At 50.1% G+C, this 12,742-nt stretch overlaps 1 long non-coding RNA gene across 1 annotated transcript; it reads right to left on the reverse strand.

Annotated features, from left to right (window-relative positions):
- Positions 1 to 1,630: 1,630 nt before the first annotated feature.
- Positions 1,631 to 8,733, reverse strand: LOC141015117 (uncharacterized). The gene is made up of 3 exons (XR_012180541.1): positions 8,654 to 8,733; positions 8,124 to 8,208; positions 1,631 to 1,691 (listed from the first exon to the last, which is right to left on the reverse strand). It is a non-coding gene; the product is annotated as an uncharacterized lncRNA (long non-coding RNA).
- Between the last annotated feature and the right edge of the window lie 4,009 nt (positions 8,734 to 12,742).

A 12,742-nucleotide genomic window follows, 5' to 3' on the forward strand; every position in this document is an offset into this window, starting at 1 on the left:
TTTTTTGCTGTTTTCCGCCATGTCCGGGGAACCTGTACACAGCTCTATTGTTTACAGTAGGGATGCGCTGTTGGCCCTCAGTAGTGCCGTAGTGCTGCCGCTCGATGTCCCGCACGAGCTGAAGTGGAGGAGGCGCGGGTGCCGTGCCGGAGCTGCTCGCCATAGCAGGAGGAGACGCTACAGACCCATCCTCCTGTCATCATGGGGAATGTGAGATCTCTCCCCAACAAGATGGACGAGCTAACGGCGCTGACCTGGCATCAGAGGGAGTACCGTGAGAGCAGCATTATGGTGTTCACGGAGACGTGGCTAACGCCGCTGACCCCGGACACGGACGCTAATGTGGACGGTTTTCAACTGCTGCGGGCGGACAGGACGGTGGAGAGCGGTAAGAGGAAAGGAGGAGGGTTGGCTGTGTTTGTTAATGACAGATGGTGTAACTCTGGGCACATCACTGTTAAAGAGCAAATCTGCAGTAAGAACATTGAAGGACAGTGGGGACAACTTTCTATGACTCTGTGGTGGCATCAGCCATTTTCTATGGTGTAGTCTGCTGGAGCAGCAGCATCTTGGCAGCAGGTAGGAGGAGACTTGACAAACTTATCAAGAAGGCCAGCTCCATCCTGGGATGCCCTCTTGACCCAGTGCAGGTGGTGGGAGAGAGCAGGATGATGGATAAGCTGTCATTGCTGCTGGTGAAGGAGTCCCACCCCCTGCAGGTCACTATCACCGCACTGGGCAGCTCCTTCAGTGATAGACTGATACACCCCAAGTGTGTGAAGGAGAGGTGTCGCAGGTCCTTCCTTCCTGCTGCTGTTAGACTGTACAACCAGCACTGCTCGCAGTAGACCTCACATGTGCACTATGCCATAAAAACTCATACACATATCCCATATACATTTTGGTTTCCACTAACTGGACAATTTTTAATACCCATATTTATTATTTGTAAATAAAAATACACTGCCCACACTGTTTATAATTACACTGTTCATATTGTAAATATTACTACAGTGTTCATATTGTAAATATTATGTATATAGTTGAATAAGTCTGATTTAGACCATATTCCAGATAACAAGCAGGAAAACACATTCATATCAGCTTGTTTATATTTCTGAGCTGGAGATATTGGGAATATCGGACAGCTACTGTATGGTCTCTATTGCTTGTTAAAATCCTGTGACATGGTAACGCTTGTACATATGTCTGAGCTTATTAAAATTGGGCTTCACTACTGGTTTGTATCTGGTTTCATTATGTGGCGAGTGAGAGGGTTGTGCTTTGGGCAGCACTTTGATTAAGAATGAATTTTCACGCCAAACAACGCCACCCTGGGGGTTTCACCCAGGGACCCCTTTTTTAAAGGACTGGTTTTAAACCAGAAAAGGCACTCAGGTCCGTTTTGCAATTGAGACAGACAGCATTTCTGGTTACAAAACAAGTATTTATTAATTGTAATTCAACATTTTTTTTTAAAACTCCAATGTTAAAAAGTCACTCACTGGGGCAAAAAGGGGAGCCCCTCAGGGCTGAGACTTACTGGGCAAATGGGTCCAAAACAAAGGGAGATCCCAGGAACACCACACGTGAAGTAAATGAAAGTGAAACAAAATCAACCCAAACAAAGGTGCTAACACAAGGAGGGACACCGCCACCAGGACACCAATCCGCCACCCTAGACTCAGCACCTGAAGGGGGGGGGGACAGCAAGGGAGAAATGAAAGAAAGTTAGATACAACTCATCACCAAACGCACATAAGAAATCAAGAAATTAACTATACAAGATCTCTAAGAACACAATAGCAAATCAAATAAAATTAACATAATCTATATTAGCACAAATGAAATTTACCTGCAACCAAAATAAACGTAAAGCCAACATAAGAGTCACAATTACAGGTTGCAGTGGAAACAATAATTACAAAAGAAACAAATGCCATAAAGAGCACTAATCATACAGAAAATGAAATAACACACACACACACACACACACACACACACACACACACACACACACACTAAGATGCGGCAGGCCCGACAATAAACCGCAACACGACCTGGACAAAGGAGCCGGGCTAGCGCCTAGCCAGCTGTAGTGAGCAGCCGGGAGCCAGGCAGACAGCGCTGGAATATCTTACAAATAGTCTGTAGGCGAGCAGTGGGCAGCGCCGTAATAACAAGGAGACGGAGCACGGCGAAGCCAAGCAGCAGCAATGCGAAGAAACAGTCAAGCCACAGCAAAGCAAAGCAGCAGTGATTTCCCTGCAGACGGGTTAGCGGTTGCTGCTACACAGGTATCTTTTACCCTACAATAAAATAACAAATATTAGCAACTTACTAGTGGCTGGAGGAGGAAGCTAAAGTCACTGCTACATACCGGTCAGGCAATCCCGATCGGCACGGCGCGGAGCGGAAGCTCGGCTACCTGTGGGCGACCAACAGTGGACAGCGAGCAGCACACAGCGAGCGGTGCGCAGCAAACAGCGAGCAGCCTGCAGCTAGCGGTTGGCAGCGTGCAGCCAGCAGCAACCCCCAAGCGAGCCTCTGAAATAACATAACCAGAATGAGCGACTGAATGGACAGCATGATAAAAGACTGCAGTCGCCGCCGCCAGCCTACCTGCCACCAAATGAATGCGGAAGTGGAGGGCGTCAGGAAGTGACGTGACCCAGGATCCGTCAGGCAAGAGGACAACCAGGTGCCTTCTGCCTGCCTTTTATAAGGTGCTCCCTCACAGCCATTGGCTGGGAAGAGCCACCCAGCTAAAATCCACCACACAACTTCATACTGCTACAATCTCCCCCCACCAATTGAGTCGTCGCCCCGACGATGAACTAACCAGCAACAAACCAAGAAACAATTAACTCCAAGGCCTAAATAAAGCGGCTACCCCGTTAGACACTGAGCCAGGAAGATTTACAACTCTTTGTGCCATCCCGCCTGCGGACCGTGGGAGACGATGGGCATTGGAATGTTGACCTGCAGTAGACCTAGTTGTCCGTCGTGCAGCCACTTCCTCAACAACGGGGAGAGGTGGCCCAATCCCCACGGGAGCAGGATTTACTGATAAAGGTGGCACAGAGGGAGCTGGGTCGGACTGTGGAAGCAGCAACCGGGGTGTGGTTTGAGCCACAGCCACGGCTTGGTGGGGAGTAGCCAGAGGCTGTTCTGGCCTCAGGAACAAATCGCCATCCCATGACAGCTCATCCTCCGACTGAGGCTGCTCAGCAGGAGGAGAAGAGATAGTGTTACTACCTGGAGGGTCGACCCCCACCACAGCCTTCAGCAGGGTACGATGGACTTGCCTGGCTCTGGTTGGATCATCCCTAGGGGCAATGGTGTAGACTGGCCCCCCTTCCTTTGGTGCCCTCAAGACACGATACACAACTGAGGCCCACTGGTCCTGGATCTTATGACGCCCCCGTACACTAAAATCTCGCAACCACACCAACTGGCCCTCCTTTAAGGGAACATCACGGACATATTGGTCATTGTTCTGCTTACGGCGTTCTGCAGCAGCCTTCAACCTGTCCCGAGCTCCCTCGAAAGCCATCTGCAGGCGAGTTTGATGCTCCTGGAGCCACTCGTGGACACTGCCACCAACAGGATCTTGGACGTGGCCTAACAGAAAATCGACTGGGAGTCTAGGCTCTTGGCCAAACATCAACAAAAAGGGAGACTCACCGGTGGCTTGATGTGGGGTGGTGTTATAGGCATACAAGACTTGAGGCAGACAGGAACTCCAGTCGTGCTTTCGTGACACCGGCAATGTACGCAACAGGTTGTGAAGCGTTCTGTTGAACCGCTCACATTGCCCATTCCCTGACGGATGGTATGGAGTGGTACGAGACTTCTCTATGCCATACAAAACACAAAGCTGCTGAATGAGGGAGCTCTCAAAGCTCCGTCCCTGGTCTGAATGTATCCGGGCTGGGACACCGAATTTTGAGAACCACTCAACAACCAAGGCTCGAGCTACAGTGGTGGCACGTTGATCCCGGGTAGGAACAGCCAACGTGTACTTACTAAAGACGTCAGTCATGACAAGGACGTCTTCCATGCCATTACGGCTGGGCTCCAAAAGGGTGAAATCAATGGCAAGGATCTCGTTAGGCCGAGAAGCCAACAAATGCCCCATGAAGGTCCGAGCAGTCGGTTGACTCTCCTTGGCAACCTGGCACCTCTCACATGCCTGGCACCACTGTGCCACCTCAGCCGACATACCTGGCCAGTAACACCGCTGCCGTAGGAGCTCTAAGGTCCTCTCGACCCCCTGATGGCCATGCCCCTGGTGAACTTCAGTCAGCACATCTGCTTTTAAAGCAGCAGGTAACAACAACTGCAACACAACCTCCGCCCCATCTGGCCGGAAAACCTGGCGATACAAAACACTATTTTGCTCCACCAACCGATCCCACTGCCGAAGCAACACCAAGGCTGAGTGAGACATGTTCTTACGCTCCTCTTTATTGGGAGGGTGTTTACGCCTCCAGAAAACCAGAACTTCCTGGATCACTGGGTCGGTGTGCTGGAGCGTGACAATGTCAGATGGAGGATGATGGGGCAAGGCTGCAACCACTGCTTGTGTTGCACCCACCTTTTCCACCTGCAGGACTTGCTGCAAAGGCTTAGGGAGCAGTGTGCCACGGACCATGGTCTGCATGTCCTGTGGCTCAGTGGGATGCTGGCGAGAGAGAGCATCCGCGTTCTTATTGCTTCGGCCCGAGCGGTACTTGAGTTCGAAATCAAAGGACGCTAGTTGGGCTGCCCAACGTTGCTCGGTGGCCCCAAGCCTAGCGGACGACAGGTGACTCAAGGGGTTGTTGTCGGTGTAGACGACACATTTGTGGCCCAGCAGATACTCCCGGAACTTTTCGGTCATTGCCCACTTGAGCGCTAAAAACTCCAACTTCATGGAGCTATAGTTTTGCATATTGCGCTCAGTGGGCCTCAAACCACGGCTCGCATAGGCTATGGGCCTTACCTTACCACCCTGCTCCTGTGATAACACAGCCCCAAGACCTCCATAGCTGGCATCCACTTCCAAAATGAATGGGAGCGTGAAGTCAGCATAAGCCAGCACAGGTGCCGAGGTCAGCCTAGCTTTCAATGCCTCAAAGCTACTATGACACTCCTCTGTCCAGCGACCAGAGACTATCTGAGCGGCCCGCTTGGATTTGGGACCTGTCAGTTCTGCCACCAGCTTATGCAGGGGTGCAGCCAGCTTTGCAAAACCCTCTACAAAGCGGCGGTAGTAGCTGGCAAAGCCAAGGAAAGAGCGCAGCTCAGATGGAGTGGCAGGGGGTGGCCAGCTGGAGACAGCCTCGATCTTACTGGGGTCAGTGGAAACACCTTTGTCCGAAATGACATGGCCCAAATAACGGACTTCATGCTGGAAGAAGGCACACTTACTGAGTTTCACCTTTAGCCCTTCACACTGCAAACGCCCCAGCACCACACCCAACCTCTCCAGATGTTGCTCAATGGTAGAGGAGAAAACCACGATGTCATCAAGATAGAGCAGCAGGGATTGGCACTGCTGGTCACCAAAAATCCGCTGCATCAACCTCTGGAAGGTGCTGGGAGCGTTGCAAAGCCCAAAGGGCATGCGGTTCCACTCAAAAAGACCAAAAGGGGTACAGAAGGCGGTCTTGGGACGATCACACTCTGCCACAGGGACCTGATTATATCCACTGGCCAGGTCCATGGTGGAAAACTAACGAGCCCCGGTCAAGGCATCCAAAGACTCATCTATACGGGGTAACGGAAAAGCATCCTTCCTGGTCTTCCTATTAAGGAGCCTATAGTCAACACACATACGAAGAGTGCCATCCTTCTTTTTAACCAAAACAATTGGAGAGGCATAGGGACTGCTGCTCTCTCTAATGACCTGAGCACTGAGCAGCTGGTTGATATGGTCTTTAACGACCTCATATTCCGATGGAGAAATGCGCCGATAGCGTTGCTTCACCGGGACGTCATCTAAGAGAGGGATCTCATGGGAAATCAGGTCAGTACAACCGAGGTCCCCGTCATGGGCTGAAAAGATGGAACTGTACTGACCAAGAAGAGCCCTCACTTTATCCTGTGCTTCCACAGGCAAATGACCCAACTCCATGGCTGCTATCGGATCCTGCTCTGGCGGGGAAACAGACTGAGAAGCCACTGTAGCCACCATGGGTGGCACCTCAGTAACACCAGCAGGTAAGCTTACGACCCGTACCTCGTCTAAGGTCCCGACAACAGCATGGGGATAAAGCAACACATCTGAAGAGCCTACATTCACAATGGGAATGTAGGCTGTGCCCCGTACCACTGGCACCAGGGCAGAAGCAGCAAGCAGTCCAGCTGGCAGGCCAGAGTCTAATGGCTCAAACAATACAGTGCTGCCGGAGTACTGCTCCGAGCAGGTGGTCACAACAATTTTCATCACACCACCTGGGATACGACAAGCCCTTTTTCCACGAACCTTGACCTTCCCTGCACTCTGATCAGGCTTAACACTGACTGGATGGCACTTTTGCAGGGCCTGCATGACAGGTTTGGGGGCCTCAGACACCACCGGCAGATCGAACAAAGCCAGGCCATGATGCCCAAACAACTCCCTGTAGCACTTGCGAATAACATTCATCCCTAGGACGCCAGGAACCTGCGAAGACAGACCACCAGGAGGGTCCTTGACCACCAAAATCCCACAGCCCGGCAACCTCTTACCACAAAGCTCCACGTCTAGCTCTAGGTAGCCAATGTAGGGGATAGCCAGTCCATTGGCTGCTCTGAGCTGCAGCCAGTGACAAGATTTGAGCCGTTCTTGGCCCCATGGCTCAAAGTGCTGGCGAAAAAGAGACTCTGTGATGGTTGACACCATAGACCCTGTATCTACCAGGCAAGAAACAGCATTCCCCCCCATGCTCACACCTAAATGGGGACAAGATGACATGAGCTTGGACACTTCCACGTCACCTACACACTCTGAGCCTGTAACTGCCCCGCCCGAACTGTGACTCTGCAGCTCGGCGGGCACTAGTTTTCCGGCACCTGGGCAGGGTGAAACGGCCTGCTTGGCCGAGAGACCGGCAAAGGAGGCTGAGGGCGGAAAGGGACACGGGCCCCATCACACTCCCTAGCGATATGACCTGGTTGCTGGCATCGCCTACAAATTATGGGACCACGAGAAGCTACTCGGCTATGCTGCTGAGGGCCCTGCAGACGGGAAATGCTCTGAGTCAGTTGATTCAACTGCTCTTGCTGTAACTTTAGCATTTCCCTCAACTCACGCAGCTCGGAGGCCGGTGGAGAACCCACACCTCCCTGGCTACTACCCTGAACCACACACTGAGCACCGAAGATAGAAGGGACAGAATGACTACGACCCCTAACACCCCCGGGTAAGCCCTCTCGTTCCCACCTGATCGCCTCACTCCTAACCTCCAGTAATGTAGCTGTAGGCTGCCGGCGCACGAACTGCTTCAGTTCACGACGAAGGGCCCCATCCAGCACATGCTCCACAAACTGGTCACGCAACAGAACCTCTGCATTGGGTATGCCACTGGGTGCACGCTGCCTCACAGATGTCATGAGACCCATCAACACAAGTGAAAACTCTAACAGAGTCTCTCCCTCCTGCTGCCGTCGAGAGAAAAAGGCCTCTTGTAAAGCTACATAGGACTCTGCACAGCCATATAGCTCCTGTAACACCTCTATGATTTTAGCTGGATCTGCACGCTCTCCACTGGGGCGATACTTAATCTCCTCACGTGCCTCCCCCTCTAGATGGTCAAATAAGAAGAAAGCCTGATCGGATGCAGACAGGTGGCGTGCTCTCATACAGGCTTGCACCTCCTCCAGCCACTCAGTTAACCCTATCCCTGACTTTCCCCTAAATGTGGGACATTTTCTGTCTCGGGGCACAAAAATCAGTCGCTCCGTTAAAGGAGCACTGGCAGTAGAAGAAGCAGTGGGTGTAAGAGAAATTGAGGGCGCTGTACTAGGGCCAGGCACGGCCGCAACCTGTTCCTGTCTCAGCCTCTCATTATCCGCTCTTAGCTGAGCGACTACGTCCCTCAGCTCCTGCAGCTCTGCCTCCATTACTAAAACTGTACCAGCTAAGGCTTTCCTACCGTGAAGAGGAGACCAGGGGAAAGGGAAGGCGGGTAGGCTCCTCACAGGACCAGGATCAGATACAAGAAACCAACTGCTGCTTTGCTTCGGAAAGAAAAAAACACGGGTCAGACACTGACACTTAATAGTAACACTGCCACAGGTTTTCCCATTCAAAGGAGGGAAAAGAGAAAAGAAAAAAAATAAAAGAAAACCAGAACATGCGTCTCTGCTCTCAAATTGCAAATCCTGCCGACAACGCCAGATTGTGGCGAGTGAGAGGGTTGTGCTTTGGGCAGCACTTTGATTAAGAATGAATTTTCACGCCAAACAACGCCACCCTGGGGGTTTCACCCAGGGACCCCTTTTTTAAAGGACTGGTTTTAAACCAGAAAAGGCACTCAGGTCCGTTTTGCAATTGAGACAGACAGCATTTCTGGTTACAAAACAAGTATTTATTAATTGTAATTCAACATTTTTTTTTAAAACTCCAATGTTAAAAAGTCACTCACTGGGGCAAAAAGGGGAGCCCCTCAGGGCTGAGACTTACTGGGCAAATGGGTCCAAAACAAAGGGAGATCCCAGGAACACCACACGTGAAGTAAATGAAAGTGAAACAAAATCAACCCAAACAAAGGTGCTAACACAAGGAGGGACACCGCCACCAGGACACCAATCCGCCACCCTAGACTCAGCACCTGAAGGGGGGGGGGACAGCAAGGGAGAAATGAAAGAAAGTTAGATACAACTCATCACCAAACGCACATAAGAAATCAAGAAATTAACTATACAAGATCTCTAAGAACACAATAGCAAATCAAATAAAATTAACATAATCTATATTAGCACAAATGAAATTTACCTGCAACCAAAATAAACGTAAAGCCAACATAAGAGTCACAATTACAGGTTGCAGTGGAAACAATAATTACAAAAGAAACAAATGCCATAAAGAGCACTAATCATACAGAAAATGAAATAACACACACACACACACACACACACACACACACACACACACACACACACTAAGATGCGGCAGGCCCGACAATAAACCGCAACACGACCTGGACAAAGGAGCCGGGCTAGCGCCTAGCCAGCTGTAGTGAGCAGCCGGGAGCCAGGCAGACAGCGCTGGAATATCTTACAAATAGTCTGTAGGCGAGCAGTGGGCAGCGCCGTAATAACAAGGAGACGGAGCACGGCGAAGCCAAGCAGCAGCAATGCGAAGAAACAGTCAAGCCACAGCAAAGCAAAGCAGCAGTGATTTCCCTGCAGACGGGTTAGCGGTTGCTGCTACACAGGTATCTTTTACCCTACAATAAAATAACAAATATTAGCAACTTACTAGTGGCTGGAGGAGGAAGCTAAAGTCACTGCTACATACCGGTCAGGCAATCCCGATCGGCACGGCGCGGAGCGGAAGCTCGGCTACCTGTGGGCGACCAACAGTGGACAGCGAGCAGCACACAGCGAGCGGTGCGCAGCAAACAGCGAGCAGCCTGCAGCTAGCGGTTGGCAGCGTGCAGCCAGCAGCAACCCCCAAGCGAGCCTCTGAAATAACATAACCAGAATGAGCGACTGAATGGACAGCATGATAAAAGACTGCAGTCGCCGCCGCCAGCCTACCTGCCACCAAATGAATGCGGAAGTGGAGGGCGTCAGGAAGTGACGTGACCCAGGATCCGTCAGGCAAGAGGACAACCAGGTGCCTTCTGCCTGCCTTTTATAAGGTGCTCCCTCACAGCCATTGGCTGGGAAGAGCCACCCAGCTAAAATCCACCACACAACTTCATACTGCTACAATTAGTTAACCAACTGATGGAAATATGTTACACAACACAAGTAGCTAATTTAAAAGGTGTAACTAGTGGGTGTAATGTAATGGTACTACTTTATTGTAATGCAGAGTGTGATCCACACCTGGCGTAAGAAGTCCAGTCAGTCTGAAATATCAGAATATAAAAATAGTCATGGTGTTGTGCAAATGTTTTAGCTAATAAAGTTAGTGAAAGATATTCCCGCCTCTTTTATTATTTTAAATCATAAAATCAATCAACCACCTCCTGAAAACTGACTTTTCAGATCGGGAACAATGGCTAGAATGGCGTCAGAGGTTTCGCCGCTTCAGAATAGAAACAAGACTTAACAAAAAAGACGCTGAGGCTGAGAAAGTCTTCAAAACGTTCACATTGTCAGAGGAGGACGGTGAAGATGAAAATGATTATAAGGCTATTATTGTGAAACTGCCCAGTTATCTCATACTGAAGGTGAATAAGATTCATGAAAGAGCCCATTTCCATCAGCACACACAGAAGCATGGGGAAACCTTGGAGGAGTACATCAGAAGCCTATATGAGCTAGCGGACACCTGCACATTTGCAGATATTAAGGATGAAAATATCCGTGACAGGTTGGTCATAGGGATATTAGATAAACAGCTATCAGAGAAGCTACAGCTTATGCCAGACTTGATGCTGGACAAGGCGGTAGAGCTAGTCTGAGCAAGTAAAGGGGCAGGGAGCTAATGCTAACTGTTCACAAGTGGGAAACAGAGAAATGGACAGAACAAAGGGCCCAAGGCAAAACAAGGGCATGGCGGTAACTATGGAGGACACAAATGTTCCAGATGTTGTGGCTTATATGTTAAGTAGGACAAATGTGCTGCACGCAATACCATAACTGCAAAAAGCTGTGGACATTTTGTAGTAGTATGCTTTTCCCTTGTGGTCAACGAGGTCACTGCACCTCAAGAGGGAGAAGATGGGAGGCACATTCAATTCCTGGGAGCGATTACAGATTTGGATGACTCAACCAAGGCCTGGACTGTAAAACTGCCTGTACAAGGTATTGAAATAGACTTTATTGACTCAGGGGCAGATACAAGTGTGATATCAGAAAAGACTTTTAATCTGCTGAGAGATAGGCCACGATTGAAAACTACAGTAGCCAAGCTACCCCAGGGGGTAGAGTGAAATGTAAGGGCCACTTTAGAGCTATACTGTGTGGAAAAAGGCAGAAGTTCAGGTTTAAAGTAAATGTGATAAAGGGGTCACATGGCAGCAACTTGCTGAGCTGTAAGGTAGCTATTGCCATGGGCTTAATCAAGCGCATAGAAACAAAAGCACAGAGCAGTTGGGGGACGCCTGCCCAGCAGATATAGGCAAGCTGAAGATAAAGCCAGTCAAAATCAGACTGAAGGAGGATGCTGTTCCCTTCAGTATGACCACCTCTTAGCATGTGTCAGTGCCAATGCTTCCTAAAGTAAGAAAAGGAGCTCGCCCCATGTTAGGCAGTGGTGTGATAGAGCCAATTAAGGAGCCCATGGAGTGGTGTGCTCCGATGGTCACTGAACCCAAGAAGAACAAAGACCAGCCTAGGATATATGTTGATTTAAAATGTCAATGTGTTTAAATAAGGCTGTAAAGAGAGAAAAGTTTACTCTGCCCACCATAGATGACATCTTACCAAAACCCGCTGGTGTTTTCCCTTTAAGACGCAGCAAGTGGTTTCTGGCAGTTACCATTAGACAGAGATAGTGCCAAACTTACTACCTTCATAACTCCCTTTGGAAAGTATTTCTTTAACATTTCAACATGAAATGACTGAGCTCTTAAAAGATCCCGATGGCCTGGCAATTTACATGGACGATATCCTTATCTATTTAGACACTTAAGAGGTCCATGCGGTGAGGCCTCAGAGGACCCTGGACACACTGGAGAAAGCTGGTTTACAGCTAAACCACGAAAAATGTCTCCTGCGTCAGCGACGACTCACTACCTTGGACACTGTATCAATGGCATCCGTCCAGATGAGGCCAAAATCAAGGCACTTGAGCCACCAAGCAATATCACTGACCTGAGAAGGATCTTGGGTATGATCCACTACCTAGGCAGGTACCTGCTGGATCTGTCTAAGATCACCAAACCTCTCAATGACCTATTAAAAAATGATGCAACATGGGTATGGAGTGCAGTACAAGAGGAGGCTTTTAAAAAGATAAAACAACTCATCACAGAGACACCTGTACTAGCATTCTATGATGTGAGAAGCCCACCATTACCAGTGCAGATGCTAGTAGCTATGGTTTAGGAGGAGTCCTGCTACAAAAACATGATGAACAGTTGAAATCAAGAGAGTGAAGAGAGGGGCTGAGCTGTCAACTGATCACCACCTGGTGGTGAGTTGGATCCGCTGGCAGGGGAGGAAGCTGGACAGACTTGGCAGACCCAAACGTATTGTGAGGGTCTGCTGGGAACGTCTGGTGGAACCCTCTGTCGGGGAGGTCTTCAACTCCCACCTCCGGGAGAGCTTTGACCAGATCTCGAGGGAGGCTGGGGACATTGAGTCCGAATGGACCTTGTTCTCCGCTTCCATTGTTGACGTGGCTGTTCGAAACTGTGGCCGTAAGATCTCCGGTGCCTGTCGTGGCGGCAATCCCCAAACCCGGTGGTGGACACCGAAAGTAAGGTATGCTGTCAAGCTGAAGAAGGAGTCCTATTGAGCCTGGTTGGCTCGGGGGACTCCTGAGGCAGCTGATGGGTACCGGCAGGCCAAGCGTGCTGCAGCGCGGGCGGTCGCGGAAGCAAAGGCTCGGGTCTGGGAAAAGTTCGGGGAGGCCATGGAGGAGGACTACCGG

Source organism: Pagrus major, chromosome 20, assembly GCF_040436345.1.
Source record: "Pagrus major chromosome 20, Pma_NU_1.0".
Lineage (NCBI taxonomy): Eukaryota > Metazoa > Chordata > Actinopteri > Spariformes > Sparidae > Pagrus > Pagrus major.